General features: G+C 40.7%; 1 pseudogene; it reads right to left on the bottom strand.

Moving 5' to 3' along the window:
• Positions 1-24223, bottom strand: part of LOC135448686 (cytosolic phospholipase A2 epsilon-like) — a 35459-nt pseudogene that overhangs the window by 5417 nt on the left and 5819 nt on the right.

Genomic DNA, 24223 nt, shown 5'->3' with positions numbered 1-24223 from the left:
GAAATAATCTGAGAGAGCTATACCTTTCACAGGAAAAAAAAACTTTTGTAATTGGGTAGGACCACTTCAAGTAACAAATGGGAGAGAGGTGAAGGTAGACACCATCAGCAGACACAGGCTGTGCTGGTTCTCTTAAAGCCACAATGAAGACATGAGTGAACATAATAGCTTTGACAGGGATGGGAAAACAACTTCAATTAGCTAAAGAGCTCCCCCATGAACCCAGTGAACAAAGACAGCCAGCAGCAAAGAAGAAGTCTCTATCTGAGTCAGGGAAGCAGTGGTGTCTTTTGTTTAATGCTTTGCTACTACTGTAACTTACCAGGTGCTTTGTACTCTTGGAAGGTGTCATTCACAAGGGGAAGAAAAATCACAATTGGACATCCTGGCAAATCTGAATCTTGGAAGATGTAGCACTCCTTCAGATTTTTCTTATCTTCATCAGTCAAAGAAATTGTTGGGAATGGAATTTTCTGCTCTGAGTAGTATTTACATGCCTTATCTAGAGACTGGAGGATCACAAAAACGGTCAGCACTGGAAATCAACTTCACTGTGCAAAGACCCCAAATTGTCATCTACTATTACGGTTTAGTGACTCAGACCCATAGGGCGAGTTCTGTCTTATCAAGGGTTACTCTATATATAATTGCCACACATAGTGACTACATTGCTAATCATAAGCTCTAAACAAACACATTTTCAGAATTAAAGAGTTCACCCAGGGCACAGCTTTTTTAAAAAAATTGAAGCAATTTGCAGAAGTTTAGGGTAAAGCATTAGTTTTAGCAAATTGAAAGAGCCTGTGTTAATGCATTGTATATAACTAACTAGAGAAGGAAATCTCAGCAAGAAAATGCTTAAGGTATCTTATATGCTTGGAAGCCAGGAGATAAGAAAGTTAAGTTTGAATGTGCAATTTTATCTCTGCCTGTGCAGTCATTATGGTGCAGTGTTAACTGAGATTAATATTTTACTGAGAAAATCTGAAGTATTAGGTTATGCTATATATTTTCCTTGAAATGTTTAATAAAATATCATGTAAAAATATGCACTGTATTATTTACTCTGCACCATCAAATAGCAAACACTGTCAAGTACAAAAAAGGTTTCTACTAAAGTACTTAAAATTGTAGCAGCCTTTTTTTATAAGTTTATCTCCACAATGAATGAGGCTGAAATAAAACTTCATTACATCTATCTCATCCAACATATATATGGGTAAAAGATCCAAACTTTTTTTTCTGCCAGCTAATTAGCTTTATCACCACAAAATGGGTTTTCTGCAGGAAGATGCTCATCACTGAATTTTACTTGTAGTGTCTTATTTTTCAGCAGGAGAAAGGATCTCCTGCTAATATCCAATTAACTCTTTTTATATTCTTACTTAAGTCAAAAGAAATAACTTCCTAATCTTTATGAATATTCCGGTGCATAGTCTGGAAGTCTGCTTGATTCAGTATAAAGCAGAAGGGGCTCCTCCCATTATTCTAGAAAAGACCATGCTGACACCTCCTTGAATAATTCAACAAGATAATAAATAACAAGAATAACAACAATAATTCAACAAGAAAATAAACCAACAAGAAAGAGTCCAGGAATGGCAGGAAGAAATAGGAACAGTATTAATCACTACAGTGAAACATATAGGGGAATGCAGGTGTTGTAAACAAACAGCTGATAAAACCAGCAGTTCTGGATGCTACAGGCTGGGCATTTACAAGCAAAAGGAGACACAACACATGGTAACAAGAACATCCTCACCGATGTATGTGATCCAGTAGTATAACTTAGATAGATGATGACATCCACCTCCCTCTGTGGCCTTAAAAGTGGTGCACTGCTGGTATTGATGAAAAATCCAGCATCTATCATGCCCAGCTGATCAGGACTTTGCATCAGCTGGTTGGGACGTGAGTCTAACACAGTGTCTAAAAGGAAAATATTTTATGAATAAGAATAGATCTGTGGCTATTTTGACTGGAAAAAGAAATGTAAGGTGCAACTGACCATTCCAGAGGCCTGGTATAATTTAATTGCTGTACTACTAGATCATCAAACAGGCATGAGAAGGACTGCAAAACACCTAAGTTCCAGTTCTGAAAAATCAGTGTTGAGTTTCAAGGCAATATACTGCATTAACATCGCACACCTATTAATGCCAATTAACTACATCTAATAATTAACTTAAATCTGCCTTGCTTCATTTCAGTCATTTTTTTTTCTTCTATCTGCCATTGCTTTGCAGAACAAAGTATTTTCAATCCTTTATACCTTTGGACTTATGCTTCCCACTCAGTCCCCTCTTCTTTGGACTAGAAAGCCCCATTCATTTCAAATTTTCTGTTATAGGCGATACTTTCTTGGATATTTCAGTTGCATCTGAAGTTAGAAGTATAATCTTGCCAAATTAAGCTTTCTCCTATGTTCAATCTGCTCTCTGCCACTTTAAATTTGGTTCTGTCACCTTCAAGTCTACCTTCTCAGTCTGGACTGCAGAGGTCTCAGCTGAAGCAAACTAACACAAACATTAGGTCTTCAGTACCTGACAACACTGAAGTCTTAGTGTCTTCTCTCTATTCAGATAATAAATATTCTCTTGGGAGGATTTTTATCCCCTGCCAAGTCTGACAGGCTTCTTTCCTAAAGTCCCCACCCCAACACTCCCTGAACAGGATGCCAGTTAGACATTAGTGGCCATCACCTTTCCACCGACAGAAGTGCTCGTTGTCCATGTAGTTGTTGTGCAGCTGGTAGCCCTTGAGGAAGTTGTGGTGCTGGGCCACGGAGAAGCGGTCGGTCAGCGCGCCCCGCAGGGCGCTGGACAGGGGGCCGGGCGGGGTGTACATGCGTGTCCTCAGCTCGTGGGGTCTTGTGGGCAGCACCGGGTCTTCATCTAGAGCAGGGGGGAAAACCTGGTGAACTGCTCGGTAACTTATGCTCCTTTCTGGCTGCCCTGGCACAAAGGAGTTCTCAGGGGGTCTTCTGGGATGATTCCCTAAATGCACACAAACTCTTCTGGAATGGAGGGAAAGGAATGGCTGCTGGACAAAGCTCTGCTGATGGTCTTAAGCTTTGGGCTGAAGACAGTTCATCAGAAGCAATCTTTAGTGTTGGAAAAAGGACATCTTAAGGAAATTAGGCAATTCAGAAAATGTTCTGTCAGAACTTAAACATCATCACAGGAAGATAACATGAAACAGACGCAAGCATTGAGAAAATGGGGCTGATGAATACGCTACTGCTCAGCCAGATGGGCAACAACAGCAACCACGGGGTCCATTGCAACAGTGACAGCTGCAACCCAATAATCACTCATGGCTCCATGAGCATATGCTTAATCAGCCCAGTGAGAGCACTCCAGGAGAACCTGAGGCATACATTCATATTCAGAAACTATGGGTACTTTAGGGGGTGGGTAGATGGCATATGGGTGAAAAGCAGAAATATGGCACAAGGTGTGGTTTCCAGAAATGACAATGTGCTTTGCCAGCCTGAGAGGCTGACAGTGGAGCAGGAGAGACTTGGTGGTTTCCACGATTGCACATTGTATTTCTGCATTTTTCAGGATGTCTGTAATTATAGTTACTATCATATCAAGAGATTTAGCAATAAAATCACAGTTTCTGTATTGCTTCAGAAAATACCCTCTGGGCCTCATTTATCTTTGTGTCAGTATGAATACAATGCAGTAATTACTGTACTGAGTAAAAAAATAAAAACCCAGGGAATTGATTAACCAGTTGATATTAAGGTTTATTCTCGTCAGTAAAAAGTACCACATTCTCTGCTGTTAGTTCTTGGTTCTGTATGGTTAAGTGAGAGCTGTAATGCCAGAACACTTCCTGAGAAGTGTCTCACCCCTCTAAAACTTCCTCTGAAGGAACCAGTAGAGCTTTAGTAAATGTTGAAATTACAGCAGCTTTTCCCTTTTTCTCTGATTACCCTCTTCCTCTTACTCTATTCAGTGTGAGGGGAAGTCACTATCTCTTAGATCCTATGATGCCAGCTTCAGCAAAGGCAACAAGATGATGCCAAAAGCCACACAGGAAAATAAATGACCATAAATGAAAGGCTTAGTAATTTCTCACCAACTTCATCTATTCTGTCTTCTGTCCATCTCTTCCAGAAGTCCTCTGAACTGTGGGACAGTCCCCATATTTGTAAAAGGTTCACAGAAAATATACTGCTCCACATACCTGTAAAAGGAATTAGTGAACACAAGGACATATTTTAACAAGAAAATGCCCTTTTCCTTCTATTTTGACCATCTGGCTTAATTTTTAATGGGCTTAATGCAAATATTTTTAAACTTCTTTGCTATTAAATTCCTCTTTCTGTGTCATTGATTCATATCATGCTACCATCAACTTTGTGCTTAACCTCCTGTATGGCTCTGCCACATGGTAAGGAGAGCAAAGAATGTGAGCCAAATAAAGGAGAAAAAAAGACACACTTGCTCAAGAGGCAAAACAAAGAATTCAGATAACACATACACCCCAAATACATAATTTCCACCCCCATCTTCCTTTCTCCATCTTGTCTTTTTCTGCACTTACTCTGATCAGTAACTCTTTCAACACTCTGAATTGTTTCTCAAGGGGATGAACTGGCTTTTCAGATGTTTGTTTGTAAGACAAGATCTCACACCACAGTTTGTAAAGGCTCACACATGCAGGAGGCTCCAGCTCCATTGTGCACTCTTTTCTCCATCCAGGATTACCCTTCTCTGCCTCACCACAAGGGCACTGGTGGCTCTGTTGACAAAACAGAGTGCCACCATACCACCTGTCATTGTAAATTTAAATCTGACTATCACAATTGGACTTAAGTTGGAGTGCATTCAGAGAGGAATCAGAAGAATAACCAAAAAAGCAGGAGTTATTACTTACAATGAAAGAATTAAGGATCTTCATCTATTCCATCTCTAAGACACAGACAACTCATCTACCAAGACAGTGACAAGAAACTAAAAAAAGATGTGTGTTTTTTTACTGTATTCTTTTGGATAAACTACCACTCCCATTCCCCCGCAGGCAGTGTCCAGCATGTTAGGACAGAACTATCTACCTGCTGGTTAACAGCATTGCACCCCTCCAAAGTGTCTCTGTGCCAGGACAACATTATACCTCACCTTGAAGGTAGCAGATGCGGGACTCGGGGACCTTTTTTAACATGCGGCCCATGAAGAACTCGCTTCCGAAATGCTCCGTGCGAACAAACGCGCCGTACTTCAGCAGCCCCACCTCGTAGGGAGTGAACTCCACCCACTCTGCAATAAATACAGCCACAACAGGACATTTAGAGGGCTCCCAGACAGGTGTGGAGAGAGGGGAAGCTTGAGCATACATTGGTCTGAGTTGTGTTTAATATGTTGCCTTTGCAAAGCCTCACTCTCAGAGATCTGCAGGGAGCATCTGAGTTTGGGCATGGTGATGATGAGGAGGCAGGAGCAGCTGTGCTGGTCATAGTGGTGCTGCTGGTGGCACAAGTGGCACACTGGGGGCATGGCAAGGCTCCAGACCTTGCACATCCCATGTGCACACACCAGTCCAGGGTTTTCCAGCACCTAGGCAGTTTTCCTCTGCCCTTCCATACACCATGTCCAGGTGACCAGTACTTCACCAATACAGTTAATTTATCTTTCCTAAATAATTGCTAATGTACAAAGATATTTATGTACTCAACTCCTCAGAAATTATTTTTTCTGTAAGAGACTAATTATACTCTCTCTGTGTGATAGTAATAGAAACAGAAGTTCTTGACTTTCTTGGATATCCTCTCCAAGTGAAGTGCAGTTGTTTGATATAACTGCAGCATGAGTGAAACCTGAGACAGAAATGTCATGGACTGTAATTTCGTTTTCATTTCAGAAATGGTTCATTTTCTTGCCTCAACAATAAAAAACTGTATCTGAATTTTTATTTTCCCCTTATCTTCCTTCTGATCCTCCATAGGAAAGAAACACAAACAAACAAAACAATGAGAAAATCAACACATTCAGTTGGGAGCCTTCCCAAACTCTACCCATAACCATGTGGTCTTCTTCATGCTGAAACATTAACTGGCTGTTGAGAAAAAGCAATTATTGGATAATTCCAGTATTTCTCAAAACAGCCTTTCTGGAAGAATTTCTACTGCGTATGTTGAGACAGGGAAATGCTGCTCTCCAAAACCCTTGTATTAAAATTGTAAGGTATGGAGGCGATGGTTATTTCTCCAAATAGCAACTAATACATAAGGATTGTTTTCTCCAAGTGTTACCAAGAAGAGAAGAGTGATGACAGGAATTCAGCTGCCAATTTTAGCCTGAGAGGATCTGAACAACATCCATACCTTTGAAATCATTGGTGCTGTAACTATCCCGGACACAGACGGACACATAGATGGGCAGTGGGTTCTGGCCATCACACAGTGCTTCTTGCTGATCTGAGAGCTTGTGGGGGTCTTTCTGGTTTTGAAGAGAAAGTGTTCACATGAGAGGAGCACATGGTGAATTCCCTGGCCCCGGTGCGGGAGGAGGCGGGCGGCTCCCCTCCCAGCATGCAGGGCACGCCCTGGCAGCTCCACCACACAGAGCACTGCAGGTACCCCCACCAACCACCACAGGCCAGGCTCCCAGGCTCCAGCCTGCCTTTGTGCATGGATTCACAAAAAGATGAGGAGGGAGACAACTATTTCTGCACACGTTTATGATTGGGCGAACCGAAACTACTACATAATGTGCTATTTTGTTAACACAGAGAATTCTCCTCTCTTTTGAGGGACATTCTATGAAATGATGGACTAGTTTCCTCTCCATCCACTAAGGGAAAAAAACATGGTTCTTTAAGAAATGGAATAGCCATCATACCCCATCATTTAGTAAGTACTCAATCATGAGACCCCAAAGATCTATAAATGATGTCCTGTATCCCTCTTCTTTCCGCTGGCAAAGCTGCTTGTTGTAGTACTTCATGCGATCCATAGAGAAACAGCCCATCTTGCATTTTGTTGCTTGTTTTTGGGCTTCACCAATATGTGAGTCCAGGTCCTTCTGTGACCAGTAGGCATCTCTGTATAAGTTGGCCATGGTCCTGGAGAAAGAAAATGCAGACAGCAAAAATTAAAAGGAGCAAAAGAAGACTGGACATTTTGTGCTTTCAGAAGAGAGGTTTACATTATGGATTCCCTTCTGCTCACACATACTCTGGTTTAGCTGCTCCATCCAGCAGAATGAACACTTCAGAGTTTCTATGACTGTTTTTAAAAATGGTACTGAAAAAGAGGTGGGAGTTTTACGTTCTTAACTTTTCTTTTTTAAGCAGAACAGGCAGAAGCTTAAGGGATAAAACTGCCAGGTGTCAACATATATTTGTGAAGCACAGTTTAGGCAGAAAATTATAATAAATTTTCTTTGCTTGATTTTCAGAACCTTAAATTCTTTCATATTAGCTGCTATCTCCTGCCTTGATTCACTTACTGTTAATCTTATGATATCACTATGCTTTATTTTAACATCAGCCTCTATTTTACCAACCTCCTCTGCATAGAACAATCAGACATTAGGGAGCTCTAGGTCCTGTGAGCAGGGAATGACACTGCCCAGGGAAACACAAAACTGGCAGGTTGCAGGGGTCAGTGTGCACTATCCAGCAGTTTTTTCCAGCTAGAAATCACAGTCAGTATCAGAAGCTAACGGGACCACAACAGCTGGGATTCAGTGCAGAAAGGAAGAGGCATGATGCTATGGGCATCCACTGTTGCATCCACAGTAACTACTGGAAAGCATCTTGATGAGTGTAATTGTCATATGCACATTTAACTGCTGCACGTGTGGAGTTGATAACCACAGTAAAGAGCTCCTTACAGAAAAAGCGTGCACTAAATCAACCTAGTACTTAATGGCCTGTTACTGAGAAACTTGTTTATATCATGTTTGAAGAAAATCTCCTAATCTTGTTTGCTTTTAGGAGTTTCTCTCTGCATCAGTGTGACCCTCAGAAAGCCTGGTCAGGCCTCCTGCTCGAGCTGGCTTACCACGTGGTGCCGGACAGCCCACTGATGTATGTTATGCAGTCCAGGAGGTTTAACTTCTTGAGTCCCATGAGGCTGCCATACAACCCTGTCATTGACTTCAGTCCTCCTCCTGTCGTGATGATAGCCACGATGGGCACCTGTAGGGCAGAAGGAGGATGGGACACTGATCTCAGAGCTCAGGCCCCTTTTCAGAAGGAAGGACTCCAAAACGCAGCAACAACTGCTGCTGCCACTTATTTCCCTTTGGATATACATGGGTTCAGAGATTAACCCAAACTTGGATTCTTGCCCATCTCTAAGGCAATTTAGGCACAGACGAACAAGAATAAACCTTCTGTGGAAGTAACAATGTATTATCTATGCATCACTCACTCCACTACTTATTTCACACACTGACTACTTCCGTATGAAAATCTGCCTGCCAATCCCATGAAGAAATACTCAGTTCACAGCTACTGTTAAGTTACCCTCAGCAATACTGTTATTATTCAGTATCTTGAAGTTATTTTAAAATAAATTACATTATTTTAAGGAATTTCAAAACTGCAAGAAACAGAAGATACAAGAAGCACTCAAAGATGTTTGTCCTAAACTCTCACAAAGTAGTGAAACTGGAATAAGGGAAAAAAAAAATCTTTGCTGTGGAATGTATTCAGTAGTTCTGAACCAAGGCAGTGACAGCTCAGCCTGGCAGGAATGAACACACTTCAACTATGAAAAATTCCAAACTGATAGTAATGAAGGATGGTGACTGCAACTGGTGTTTTCAATAACAAACCTTAGCAGCAGAAGCAAAAGTACTTAAGACACATGGACCAGCTGGTACCTGCACAACAGATAGGTGTGGCCTGTTTTGCTGACCACTCATCTACAGGAGTACATGAAAACACTAGAGATTCAAGTTCTATCCACTCAGCACACACGTACTTCTTGATCCTGCAGATCGTGTGGTAGGTGAAAAACATTTTTGAGAGCACTTGCTACATATCTCTTTCTTTTCCCCAGGAAAGCCATCTCTTCAGAACATAAGTTAAACCCAAAGCGCATGTCCAGGTCTTGGTGGCATGTACAGTTGCTAAGATAAAAACAGACACATATATTAAATATTAACACACCCATATCAATCTTAGGACGTTGATCAAAGATAATCTACAGCACCCTTCCCTTCAAACAGGATAATGCAACATAACAGGCGCAAAAGAGAATAATAGTACTATTTTTGAAAGTATGAGACTCATGTCAAGACTAACTAGTGTCGTCATTCCTAATTATTGCTGACTGGAAGAAACAATGTACAGTGTTTACAAATAAAAAAAATTAAATAAATATTGTACAACCAGAAGATTTACTAGTCTAGAAAATCCATGGAAATGGTAAAAAGTGAAAGTATTGATTCCCATTTCACAGGTTATTTTCTCATTCATAATCTGAAAATAACACTCATTTTCCAAAGGCTGGCATATTCAATGTGAATGAAAATTCTCCTTCTGAGGAACTGGAGTGGGAAGGCACCCCCCTCTAGCGGTGAGCACGGCTGGGGAGGGTGGCCGGGGAGCCCAGCTGGCTGGGGACACCTGGGTGACACCGGCGCCGGGATGGGCAGAGAACGGACCACTGGGCAGGATTCACCCCTGCTGCTCTGCTGTGCCTACACGTGCACAGGCTGTCTCAGGGCTCAGCGCTGGAAGCTCTATTCCACATCAGCCTTCACTCACAAATTGTAAGGTGGATATGGAATATCAACCTTAGAGGAAGATTTCACTGGAGTCTATTTTGAAATTGAATAAGCAGTTGCTTAAGGCCCCACAATTGTAGTTTATTTCCCTGGGCATTTTTGCTCTTCTGCTCACTAATCTCCCTCCTGGTTCTTCCTGCCCTGCTCCTACAAGATGTCAATAGGCAAGAGATGGTCATGGTCAGGTCAGAGCTACATTGCCAGATGACAGGGCTTTGCTTTTTCTTCCAGTGACAGAACCTCTTTCTTCTACGGGGTCCATAATTTCTGTGAAACTAGTAAAGGAATTTAATTATGAGCTTTCTCTATCACCAAATTTGGATAAAATCAAGTTTGTATAAACTATTATAACCTTATTTGTAAATGAATTCACACAATGGGAATTGAGTTAGGCAGAGCAGCAAAAGCCAGTTTCTACTGTAAATCAAGATCCAAACAAACTGTTTCTAAAGATCTCTGAAAATAAAATAAATAAGCAGAAGTTGTTTTTCCTGTTGTGGTATAACACTGATTTTCCTGTTATCATTGACCACTTGCTGTTTTGAAATTAATGACAGAAAACTCAGTTTGAATTCAAAATTATTCTTTTCCTTTTATTTCTTAGTCAGACACACACAAAAATGCCAGTTTGTCCAGTTCTATGTGTTCCACCTAGCTACGGATAACCTGAAGTATCTCCATGTTTACTGATGAGTATTAAGGAGCATGCCTACAGATGTCAAACCACAAGTTAACTTGTTTACCTTAGTTTCTACTCAATATATAGTATAACTGGATTTAACAGAATACAAGGTTCATCACCACTGAATATTGACAGTGAAGCAAAAAAATAATTATTAATTCCTGATTAAACAAAATGTTTACATCTGACTACTCTTTTTTTGTCATTGTCAGCTAGCTTTGTTCTTTTTGTGAATTTCAGAGACTGACACTGACCAAAGAAAATATTCTGTGATCAGAATGAAAGGGATAATGCTGAAATAAACACGTTTATTTAATGCTTTATCAATGGATTAAAGTAAAATCTTCCTAAGGCTAATTATGCATTATATATTATGCATGTATTTTACATTTTATTATAAGCACATTCTAGTTTTCAGACTGAGAATGCTTGCTTGTGTCATTTCCATGTGGCTAAAACAATATGAAAATCAATGAACCAAGTATAAAGGAATAAAAGAAAATCTCTTACCAAGGTTTTGCTGTCACATTCAAGTCAAATCTTTTCTCCTGGAAAGCAAGAATGTGCAATTTTTAAATTTTAAAGTTTCTATTTTCCCTTTGTGTCTTGGGGTCAGAGTTTGATTTATAACCCAGCAATGTCTGGCAATCACAAACTTCAATGTCTGAGATCTTGGCATATATTTCCAAAAGCATTCACTTATCATTAGTGGAACACCCCTACCTCCAGATCCTAAATCCTCCCAGGCTGAAGAAACCATTAAGCATCCTGGTATAAGAGGTTTCTGTGCCTCACACAGTAGGTCCCATTTCCTGTACAACTCATAAGCTTCCTGCGGCATCCTGAATTACCATTTTTTGTGCCTTTTCCATTCTTTATGCTCTAGTACACAGTACATCTTTGACATCCCAGACATAGTCTCACAGTGAAGAGACTGCAAAGTCTGCATTTGCTTCTGCCCACACTTTATCCTCTGTTAAAAATCATTATTCCAATCTTCATATTAAGTTATAAAATGTGCCCTGTTCTGAGAGGATATCTTAATGGCTCGTTTAAATCAATATTCTCACTATATTATTTAAAATACATACCCCATGACTAATATTTTCAGCATCTTTCAATATATTGTCCTCTTAAATATATGGTTGACTAAGGGCATGTTTATTGATGTTTTCCTATTTTGTGCCCAAGGAGCAACTTTCAGTTTGGATCCTAAGCAAAGGGGGAGTCAGCAACCCTCTTGATCTTTTGGGTAAAGAGGGGGAGATGTTCTGAAGGAAGTATGGTATTTTCTTACATCCTTTTAGGTCTCTGTCTCCACCACTGGCACAAAATGGAGATTAATACAGGGACAACCTGTCTCTGTGGAGAAAACATCTGGAGAAACAAAGCTCCTGTTTTCTCAAAGTCTAATAGAAAAGCAGAATGTTTCTGACAGTCTTAGTGGCCATCTGGGACAACCTTATGAGGAATTTCTATTGGAGTGACCCTTTATTACCAACACCTGGAAGTGATGCCTACCTCTGCAATGGTGGTTTTCCTTCCCATGGGCAGTGAGTTCAGCATCACGACTGGGGAGCCGGTCTCTGTGCTGTACCTACAGGACCACTGGGAAAACAACATGCTTTAGGATACAACCAGGAACGGGTTTACCCTCTCTCCTTCCTCCCACTTTCTTGAGAGCCACTCAAAATCTCTCCACCCCTGAGGCCACTCCAACATACAGGGTGGTAGCGCCTCTTCTTTGGCAGCATGACATCCAGCGTTGGCTCCGCGTACTTGATGTAGTGGAACTCGGTGGGACACGCTGGGCTGACCACTCCATTGGGGCCCAGCACGATATCCTGCGTCCCCTCAAAGGAGCCCTTCACAGTCAGGGAAAGCTCTTTCTCTAAAGAAGCAAAAAAAAAAAGTTTAATATGATTAAGCAGAAAAATGTGCTAGCTTGATTAAAATTGTGGTGAGGGTGGCATAGCTTTGCCCAGGACAAATGCTGGCACTACAGGGAAAAGAGCAAAGTGGATACTTTTCTGAAAGAAAGGGGACTCTGAATATTCCTGCTGTGATATAGAACTGGGATTTCAACTTTATTGTGCATTTAATAGGCCTTGTTAACATATATCTAGATGAGGTCATTGGAGTCTCTAACAACCTAATGTGTTTTCCTGACATTAACTCTACTAAATACTCTAAGCACTATTTATTTCACTAACACATTAGATGGAAGGGGCATCTTCTCATAAGTAAGCATGCAATTACTGGTAAACAGATGACAAAGCAATAACCTTACTTGATTTTTGTTTTGTCTTCTCTGCCACTTCAACTTCCAAGCAGCAAAGTTCACGACACTGTGAAAGACAGAATGCGGGATTTTGTGAGAAAGATCATCACATCCCATCCTCCTTACAGGGAGCTGTGGACCCCTCAGCTTGGAGTCACCTGGAGTCCTGAATTCCCTGGCATCTCCGGGCTTTTTCCCATTAGCTGCTGACTAAAGAAAAGGAAAAGCTTTGGAAGGAGTTGCAGGAATTGCATGTGTGACACTGACTTAAGGTTGAGCACAGTGAGAGGAATATACAAAGAAGGAAAAGCAGGATTGTTTTCATGCTAGTAGCATAAATACAAAGGGTTAAACTGGGAAATAAATAAAGATATGCCACGGAGAGATCAAGAGTCAGTAGTAGGAAGGGTTTTCTGAAGAAGCATTGCTTTTAGCATTTCAGGGGTTGATTTTTTTTATGGTGCTCACTCTTCAACATACTGTGTGTTGACAAGTCAGTATTTAATACAGAACTTACCCAAGGGAAGGAAAGGTCTGGGTAGATTATCAATAAGTGACTTCACAGCCTTTTTCTCATTGTGTTCTGATAGACAGTAGTACACTTTTTGAAGTACTAGTACCAGAGAAAAATTCTGTCTCTGTGGTGTGTGTTTGTGTGTGTGTGTGGTGTGGTGTGGTGAAGTACAGGAAAAATTAGAAATAGGGAAGTATAGGACAAATGGGTTATCTCCAATGAACAGGTAAATAAAATGTCCCATTCTGAATGTATCTAAATAAGAAAGAGGAAAGAAAGAGAAAGAACTGGCCTACTGGCTTCTTTAATCCCCAGCCTCCCTTGCCCTTTACATTAAGGTATCATTTATAGAAAATATCTTGCGAAAGACACATACCACCAGCACTCCATTGCTAGCAATCGTTTCATGAGGACCAGATCTGAGAAACAAAAACATGGATTTTTTAAAGTTAAACAAATCCCATTCATCTTTACCCAGGATATTGCTCTTTCTTCCCACTTAAAAAAAACCAACAGTCTGAGGGGATCCCAGCAAGCATGTAACAAACTCCTTTCCTTGCTTGCATGGGCTGAGCACTGCTCTGAGGAGACTCATCTCTGTACCAAAGCTGAGCAATGTGTAACATGGTTATTTTTTTACAGTGCAATCTCATGATCATCTAAAATGGAATCTCCTATTAGGCAGTCAAATTTTTCTCACTGTAACATGTGAAATAAATGTATTTCAGCTGATTACACCAGCACGTCCTTGTTGGGAAGACAGTGATATGTATTTGCTGGCATGCAAATATTCTGAGTTACAAGGGACCCATGAGGATCCACACTAAGTCCAACTCCTGCCCCTGTACAGGAGAACCCCAAGAATCACACCATGCGCCTGAGAGCATTGTCCAAATTCTTCCTGAACTCTGGCAGGCTTGGTGCTGTGACCACTTTCCTGGGGAGCCTGTTTCAAAGCGGCACAGGGCAGCCAGCACCAATTACATGGGAAAAAACCCCAAATGCCTTCCAGATCATTCAAGTCAGTGAAGGAGATGTGAAGTCAGAACATGGTGTGGAGCAACTTGACTTCTGGCCTTGGCTCTCCAGGTTGATCAAAGCTCCATCCAGCATGACCTTGAACACTTCCAGGGATGGGTCATCCACACAGCTCTCTGGGTAACTGGTAGATGCATCGTTGAGAGCAGCTAAGCTACAGAACAAGCTAATCCATCAGGTGTTGGGGACTGCAGCAATAATGTAGGAGAAGGCTGAAACTTTTTTACAGAAATACCCAAGGCATGACTTCTAATACTGTTTTTTTGTTTTATCATTAATGATTTTTGCATTTTTAAAATAATCTCTTTATCACTTACGCAACCTCCAATTTGAATTCAACTTCTAGTTCCTCCGTGGCCTGAAAGCAATAAGAAGATATTAAATGAAGTAGCTACATAATGCTTTGTCCTCAGTCTAAACCAAAGTCTGATAGGCAATATTGAAGTTATTGGTTGCAATGAGTAGCCTGTGATAAATACTTCAGACTGGGTGGCCTGAATCAAAAATTCAGCCAGATGATCAAATGATTCCTTCCTCATCTCCTTCTGACTTCACAATATCACCAAAACAACCTATACTTCTTAGTGTGAAGCTGCTGCAAAAAAAACAATTTGCAACTTCCTTTATTTTCTGAATTCCACCCTTTCCTTCCAACTATTCCTAGCACTGTCCTGCCATGACTTACTGTACTGGCTATTATCTTGGAAATTAAACATACTTTACACCCATTACTTTACCATAATAAGCAGAGAACGGTGAGTGATTCAGAATTCCTGTTATGCAACCCCAAGTAAGGCAGTGTTGATGTGTACAAGCTGATTGTGAATGACCTAGTTTGGATACCAGAATTTCTCCCTGGTAGCAAGAAGGTGTATGTGAGATATTTTGCTGATCTTATCCTTAGATCTCAAAGGGAATCAAGATTATTTTTTCCATTTTATAGATGGGAAACTACGAAACAGAGTGAATTGTCATCCATTTATAGTGGGATACACACAGGGGCAAATTCGCCTTTTGGGGTGAAAGTAGACACAAGCAAAGGGGCGGGGCTTTCTGAATTATGGGAATTACTCAGGCTATGAATTACATGGTGAAAAAAAGTATGCAGATTATTCACCCTGCAAGAGCTGTATAGCCTTGGTGTTGCTCAGAGGTAGCTCGCAATTAGATCCCTCCCCTACCTACTGCACTGTTTCAGTCCTATGGTCTTTAATAATTTAAAAAATATTGCAAAGAAGAGTTCAGACTCTCAAATTCATACTTTTTAATCACATTTTTGTGGTTATAATTTGAATGGCAATTAATGCACTCATTACTGGGATAAGTAATCCATGGCAGGTTCAGAAAGATTTTGAGACTGTTCTGTAACTCTCCACTAGTTTCCCTGTTGCTTTAGTTGCTTAGTTGCACTCACATTTGGGCTAGGTTTGAAGCACAGGATCACTGTTCTTTCAAGTGGAAGTTTAGCAGTATCAAAGAGTGCACAGAGGAGATGGTCATCTGGAGTAGCAAAATCCTCATCATACACCGTGAGCTCCAGCACGTTCTGGAAAAAGAGGGAGAAGAATTTGTTATTGTTTCTCAGGCTGGACATCATTAGCTCCAGGCAAAAAGTATTGCTGAGGATAAGCTTGAGAAGAAAAGCTGAGAAATTAAACATTATCCCCCTTTAGAAAAACATACTTGAACAGCATATTAATTCTTGTCTAGTTCATTTTAATTGCTGTAATGAAATACATTGGCTATACCTATACAACAGCTTGGGTAACTCCCAGATTCTATATCCATCTGGCACTGACCTGTCTCTTGTTTCCTTAAAACTTCAAAACTGAGCTCGCTTTCTGGCCCTCCTACATAGCACCATTGAACAGGCACAGGAATGCTGTCATCTCTGCTGTTAAATGCTTGGAGCAGCAGATTGTGTGCCATCTCTTAAACAATTCCTGGGCATGGTTCAGGAGATACATACATGAAATCTTCAGGCTGCTTCAAGCAGACAACTTTGGTTCCTCACCTTGACCTGACTCTGGATTCTGAAGTAGAAGGTTTCGTTCCACACTGGATTGTCAGAGTTTCTCACAGTTTTCGTGCGTGACCTTTCACACGTCGCAGTCGGCAGCCACAAGGACACGTAGCAATCAGCCTGGCTTACTGGGCAGGGGAGAGGCAAAACAGTTGCTAATTGGCAAAGGCAGCAGAGCTACAGGACACTGGAGAGGCTACTGCAGCAACTGGTACCAAAAACAAGCATAAGTTATTTAAAGATAGAAAAGTCTGATGCAATGTAACTTTCCAGGATTCCCTTCTGAGAGGGAAAAAGCACTGACCACAAGATGACCTAGAAGAGGAGGTGGCTTCTGTTCTTCCTTGTATGAGTTACACACAGCACTGATATTGTGCATTAAAAAAAAAAAACACTGAGAATTTCTTCTTCTAGTCAGCCACTTCAGTTTCTCGGCCAACAAGCGTTCCTGTGCTCATGTGTGCATGCACACATACACTCTCACCCTATGCTGCTCTCTGATAAGAGGGGTTGGAACCTTCCTCCACTTTTTAAGAACAAATGTAAAAGTTCTTCATCTCTGCCTTGCCCTCAGTGATGTCCTTTGTGAGGATTTGTGAAACGAGCTGCAGAACTACACCTGCTGTATGTAATGGCAGAGGCTTTCTCCAAAAGGAGCTCACTGAATTAGACATTGGAATTTAACTAACCACCACCTACAGGAAGAAGGGGGACCAAGTCTCTCTCCCAAAAGGCACCAGAAAGTTATTGAAAGATTTTACATCCTTTTTCTCACCTAAATTAAGGTATATCTCAAACAGCTACAGACAAAAATGCCATTTACTGTGTTTCTTCTTGGAGGTTATGCAAGGTACTTCGGCACCTTGAAAGCCTCCCTGATGCAGTTCTCAACAAAAAAATTATCAGCTGTTATGTAATGCAAAAGGTAACTATCTTTGAGAATTATGTCCTGTGATGTGAGACTTTTGAGAGAGACGTGATGGCAGCAGTAAATGGAGAAGATCCTTCAGCAGCAGGTAAGCACTCTGCAGGCAGAGCAGGGAACAGGAGCTTGTACACTGACCTGTGGGGAAAAGCAAAATCTTGCCTGTCTGCAACAAGCATTTTTTCTCTTCTTCTTCTCCTTCCTTTTCCACCAAGTTTTGCCCCATGTCACCCTACAGCTACTGACTCTCTCAAACTGCTTGGAGGCTGCATTTTATGCTGTTGAAAGTGTTCAAGAAGCCTTGCTGCTTCCCTGTCCAAGTGAGAGGGAAAAAAATCTGGAACTGCTTCAAAAATTATATATGAATTGTGATAGGTCAATAGACAGCTCGATCTGTTTTCAATTTTTTAACATTACAATGCAGAAACAACAACAACAAAGTTGAATTCTGTCAATTGTTTTTTCTAAAAAAAGCTGTTGAGAAATTAGCATATTCCTACTGAATAAAAAAAGAATTCCTCCACTGGAGAAGTTTGTTTGGAAAATATTGAGTAGGCCCTGGCCTTCTGCCTGTCTTGCTCTACTTCACATTTCATATCTTAGTTTGGCTTTGAAAATGAGATTCTGACAGCAATTTCACTGTACTTGTCTAGAGTCATTACATCTGCTTTAATTCTACCTTCCCACTACTCTTGTTTCTTAGCCTCCTTGTGAAAAATTACTCCTTATTTGCCTTCTTTGCCTCTTCTGTTTTGTAGCAAGAGCTTCCATGTCCTCCTCAATAATTTCACTTTCACACCTAAGGACTGTAGACTCTTCAGTCCCTCTGGATGTAAAAGTTGTTTCAAGTTATTCTGTTTCCTCAACTGTTTTTTTTTTTTAATTTTAATCTAGGAAATTCCATGCAGACAATAATGCTTTGAAGAATTTTGAAATTGCAAAAATATGTATTTGAATATATTTGGATAATCTAGAAGTAATGCTACTGATTTTAAAATGCGTTAAAGGTGATTTTTTGTAACTACTATATGACTTTGGCTTTATCACTTCAGATCAATGACAGATGGCTGTTTGGCTGGCAAGCACTTTATTCTGCTGATGTGATTCATCATTCCTGTATATCTTAACTGTACTTTGAGATACAAAGCATATCAAGCAATCCTTAATCAAGCAATCCTTAATTATATAAGTAGATGCAGCCAAACTAGTCAGCTGTGTATTTAATGCAAAATGTTGCCTCAGTTCTGCTTGCACAATCTGTTTCTACAACCTCATTATTTGCCTTGTTGCCTGACACACAGAAGATCTGAGATGAGTCCCTGATGAGACCTTTTTGTGTTCTTGCTTCACCACACCTGTGCCACAGCCATGGACCAGGAGGGAGGCACAGAGCGTGCAGCCCAGTGATGTGACCCAGGATACAGCTGTTGTCTGCCTCACTCAGAGCTGTGACACAGGCAAGCCCTCTGGTACGTCTTCCAGAAAAACATGTGACAACCACAAGGTAAGACAGGAGTGGTACTGCATGGTAAATCCAGGTCTTTCTCTCTCAGAAAATCTTTGCTGACTCTTTGTGTGCAAGACATTACAGAGTCAATCAGTGCTGCTCACAGCAAAACAGGAGAATCAAGAGACTTGTGAGGGTTACGCTCAAACTCAAGCCAAGCTCGCACTAAAACTAATTTCAGCATCCTTTCACATAGCTCTATTTTTTACTCAAAGAAAACAAACTGTTAACTTGTCTATTTTGTGTGGGACACCTCTCCACAGCACATATGTGGATAGTCCATGTTCTTTTACAAAACAGTGGTGTTTTCCTTTCCAACTTACTTCCTTCCCACCACTTTCCTGCCACATGACTCACACTCTTGCTCAACTGCAAGTTTGCTGCAGAAGCCTTAGAGAGGACCAAGCATCCAGCCCTCAGTTAGTATGTTTTTTTAACTGTCCTCAGGGTAATTAATGATGGCATTAGCCTGCTCATAATGATCATAAAAAGTTTCTCCCTGTTCAATTCCTCTTTGTCAGAATCAAGACTGAGGATGTTGAAAAGGTTTGCTCCTCCCAGCCACATTTCCCAAGGTGCTACAACCCATCAGCAGAATTACCCCTTGTTTTTAAAAACATGGAATGGAGTCTTTCATCTACCTCTGTCAGAAACTCTCCTTTCTTTGACAGAAAGTATTTATTCCCAAAAGCGCATTCAAGTCTTGAAACCAGTCAGAAAGCACAGGGAGAACAATGAAACGGCAGCAAGGACTGGCCTTGTTTATAATAATTAGTTTACATAAACACTGGGCTATTTCAGAAACACTAAGAAAAGGTTGTTACAAGATTATAAAAGATATAATTTGCCTGTTTCTTGAGTTACCACTAAGAATGGAGATACTTACAGGCATCCACCCGCTGGAGATTTCTCATCCGGATGATCCTTACGGTCAACAGGTAGCAAGGAGAGGATTCTATCTAGAGAGGAACAGTAAAAAGGGGGTCCGAATAAGCCTTTGGTGGGAAAAAATTTCAAATGTGCAAACTAACTGGGTGCCACAAAGCACAAATACAATTGGTAAAACTTGGGCCAATTATCTCACTATTTTGCAGAATGAATCTTCTGCTGTTAAAAATGTCTTACCATTTTATATATTTCACTGTCTTTTTGTTTTGTTACTCTGAGGTTCCAGATTGCTCATCAGAGCAGAAAAGACTCTGAATTCCCAAAAGGAATAAATCCCTGACAATTTACACAACCTGTGAGATGCTTGCAAAACCTTTCACTCTGAAATTGCTGAGTCTAGTCTACAACATAACTACAGTCCCTTGAACAGATTAAATTCACTGGTGGGCACCATTATGAAGTTGTCAAAATGCCATCAATCTTAATCAGAGTTACAGTCAATCCCCCTAGTAACCACCCATATGGTCCCATAGCATTGAAAATAAAATGCTGTGGAGAATATCTGTTGTTGTGGACTCCCATGGGACAAACCCAAAGTACCACTTTTTAAGAGATGTTTTTCTGCTTCAGAAACATTGATTTACTGCAATTTACACTTGCACAAGAAAAAGAGTAATAGTAATGTGAGCTTTTGTAAACCAAAGCTATGAGATAAGCCAATGGCTATAAATTGTTACCTAAATCTTTAGGATCCAAAGATTTAGGTATGGGTTGCCGTTGGAGAAAAATAAAACATACAACTGTCCTCCAAAAAAAACATAAAGACTGAAAGTGCTAAACTTCCTTTGTTCCCTTTAAATATATTTGCCTTAATCTTCTATAAAACAAGTCTCTCCAGCTTTTGTGGCTGCAGGGACCTCTTCCTATTTATTATTAGAAGATAAATGTGAGTTCCTTCTTCTAAGCAGCACAATTTCCTGCTGGCTCATTCCATAAACCTGTCTCTGGCTCAGAGCTATATGCAAAAGGTTATTTTGACCAAGCCAATAAATAAATCAGCATTTCCTGTGGCTGTGACACATGGTTATTTCCTCACACTCCTAGAAACATTTCCATCTGCATAAGTGGTTAAAGCAAAGCCCCACAAATCATTCTTTTTGACAATTTCTATTTTTATAAACAGGTTTCCTGTCATTTAGCAGCATCCTTCTATTTCTATAGCACTTCAGAGACTTCCTATAACCATTATAAACAACCAGACAAAATAGATGTTAAGACAGAAACTGGAAGAACCTCACTCAAACCATTTTTTTTTTTCCTCAAGAGAACAGAGAAAAAGGGTCTTATTTACAGATGGAAAGGTAATTATGCCTTTTCATCACAACAAATTACTTTTCCAATATGCAATTGGAATCCTCTATTTTTTCCTCTAACATATCATGTTATGTTAAAATCTTTTTACAGAGTTCTTAAAAACCATTGCTGCTTCCACCCCTCTTATATGTGTCTCAAGAAATTGATGACTTTTTTCTTTTTTTAGTGCTTCTTCTTGAAATTCAACCAACAAAATCTATTTACCTTCTATTTTAATTGTTCTCAAAAGAGAAAAATCCTTACAGAAGCTGCAAAATTTGCAGACAGCTGGTGGAAGGATATGTCCTCAGAGCTACCTCGTGCAAAGACTCGTTCAGATTTTAGAAACAGTATTATCCATGTTAATACAGTTCTACACCCTGTTAATTTACCCTTCTTCTCAGTTGGGTAATGAGCAAAGTGGATCACCATACTCACATGTTAGGAATGAGCTTAGGCACCTCAGCATATACCCTAGAAGGCAGAAACTCATTGTTCCTTAGGTTCTGCATAAACATGGAGGAAATTGTAGCAGGCATTTATCTCCAAAGATTGTGTAAGGTGGTGCCAGCTCCTGGATCAGCTCTGGCAACACTTCCACTGACAAGCAGCATTGCTTGAGTGATAACCAATGAATCCATTTGTGATTCTTAGACAGGAGAAAACTTAGGTTGGGTTTTTTCTTTTAAAGAATATTAGATGGTTTCTGCCATCTGACCGCCTTCTTCCTGATTCCCATCCAATGACTTTCTAACATGTTAGACAGATTTTCCCTATCTGGCATGGGGAAATCAATTCTTAGAGACACAGGATTCACAAAAGGATTTACTAAAATGTTCCTGAAAAAAACCCAAAAAATCAGTGGCTTCCAGAAGCTGCAGTAATCAGGACCTATGCTTGCTCTAGGGGAGAGGCAGATGCCACCAGGCAGCTCCCCGAGGAAAGGCAGGAGCCAGGCGTCAGTCCTGACAGCCCCAGCAACAGCCAGTGGTGGTAGCAAGGACAAGAGGGAGGGTACAATGCACCCGGGGATCAGGCCTTGCCAGTTCTTCTGCTCTCAGGAGGATTTGTCATTTTAATTAATTCCGGTGACATCTTAAACAAAAGAAATGTATTTAAATAGCAGCTGGGACAACTATAACATGATGTACCAGGGTCTAGTTATAGAGACAAAGAAAATAGCAGTCACGCATGTATAAAACAAAAGACAGAGGTTCTGTTATTCTGTGTGCGTAACACCTATTATGATATCTTTACCAGAAAAAAAAAAAAAGCTGCTGCTTTTTAATGAGGTTCCATATACAGAGAGGTTTCCACCACAGCAAATTGCCAACTTGTCAGCTTGTCTTCAATTTAGCGTTTCCCAACTCATGCTCTTGTGTGTGTAACATGCAGTATAGTACTCTGAGGTGCCACTGCATGAGTAGGCTGTACAGTGCTAGTTTCTCTGAAGTCCCAGGGAAATGAAGTTTTACTGGGATTCTCCAAACAGCAGCTCCATCTAATGTAAAACAGACCTCATAGTCTCTTCTTCTGATTTTACAGCTCTTCCCATAAAAAAGAGCAACATGGTATGATACTTGGCACTAAGTTGTTACATTGGTATAAGTCAGGGATTCCTCTGTCATGTGAATGATACCCACTTTCTCCCAGCTGAGGAGTAAGAATTTGAAAACAGAAATTTCTCTGTCAGGAGCACTCTGGTGATGTAGGCTGCCTGCATTCCTGGAACATTTGTGCCTCTGCAGCCTCTTTAAAGTCACACTTATATTCAGATGTAGGTATGTGTGGCATGCATCCATCTCAAGAAGCACTGCTGTAAATTACTCCACTAGTTTAGCTGTGTAACACATCCTGTCATAAGTGGCTGTGGAGCTCCAAAATGGCAGGACTCCCTAATGAGCCAAGAGTCCATGAGACCAGAGGGTGACTCTACTTCTGTACCTTTTTCTTTTTTTTTTTTTTTTAAACTTGCTTTTCTCTCAGTAGCTTTCTTTCTTCAGCCTTTAGGCTTCTTCATCTAACAGACTCTGCCAGCATGGGCGGCTGCTAGCTACATCTTTCCAGCTTGTGATATCAATAGTATGAACATTCAGCCCTTCACTTGCTGTAGATTACCCCAGTCAAACAATTCCACAAGAGTACAGTCAAATGTGTGCTGGGTGAATGCTTTCAAGGTTTTTCTTTTAGTGTTGGGTGCTTGGTTTAGCATAGATAGCAGAATATTGTAGCTGCCTTCCCAAAACAGAGACCAGTCATCCAACAACACTGACCCAGAGAACTTACTTTTGAATCTTCATGAGCAGTCAACACATCCTCAGACTTGACTGTTCCTCTTTTTAGATTGGTATTTATTCCAAAGCAGTTATAAACTCACAGAAGAATAATGCAGAGAGCCTGAAATTCACATTCGGTTTTTGTGTTTGAAAACTGTATCATCATCAATAAGCAGGTATCCTCCTCCCAGATATTCAGCTGCTGATTTTCTACATGAAATGTGAAATGTGTTTCACCTGGTCTCATGAGTAGGTGGTCTTTCTCTTGCTAGGTGCAAAACTGTGATGAGGAAGCAAGGAGAACCATGTGCAACAGTGTGCCAGTATTATTACCTATTCCAGTGCAACTGCACTACATACTATTCCACAAACCATTCTGCAAAGATCAGACAAGATTTAAAATACCTCTAGCACAATCAATTTACTTTTACAATGGCTGAAAAAGCCATTTCTACACACCAACCTGAAAAAAGTGTGTCATCTATGGAACTCACAGAAAAAACATTCCTCTCTATCCACACATTTTTCCTGCAATCACCCAGTAATAATTCCTCTATGTGTTTCTGTGTCATCTACTAGCTCAGCAGCCTTTCCTGACAAAGATCAATTCCTTGCCTTGTTAAGGTATTCCCGAATTCCTGGCTCAGAGAAGCATTCTGCTGAGATGAAATCACTCCCAGGATGTTGCAGGGCACTTCTTTCTTCATCTCCAAGTGCTAATTTAACTAGATGGTAGCCAGAGACCAAATCATTCCTTGCTGATGGTGCACCTAGAGCTGGTGGTGTGTGAAAGTCTATCTTGAGCTGTCTGAAAGCCAGGTCTCCTTCAAGAGTGTGTGTTTTTTACAGCTGCAGTCAGGATGCTTCAGGCTGTGAACATCACTCACCAATCCCTGCCCCGGCTTGCTGCAGCCATGGGATGCTGTGGGATGTGCTGGGATCCCCCGTGGCAGGCTGCTGCTCTTGGCCACCTCTCTGAAGTTC

The sequence above is a fragment of the Zonotrichia leucophrys genome, chromosome 5 (assembly GCF_028769735.1).
Source record: "Zonotrichia leucophrys gambelii isolate GWCS_2022_RI chromosome 5, RI_Zleu_2.0, whole genome shotgun sequence".
Classification (NCBI taxonomy): domain Eukaryota; kingdom Metazoa; phylum Chordata; class Aves; order Passeriformes; family Passerellidae; genus Zonotrichia; species Zonotrichia leucophrys.
This window is presented reverse-complemented; position numbering and strand designations above follow the sequence as displayed.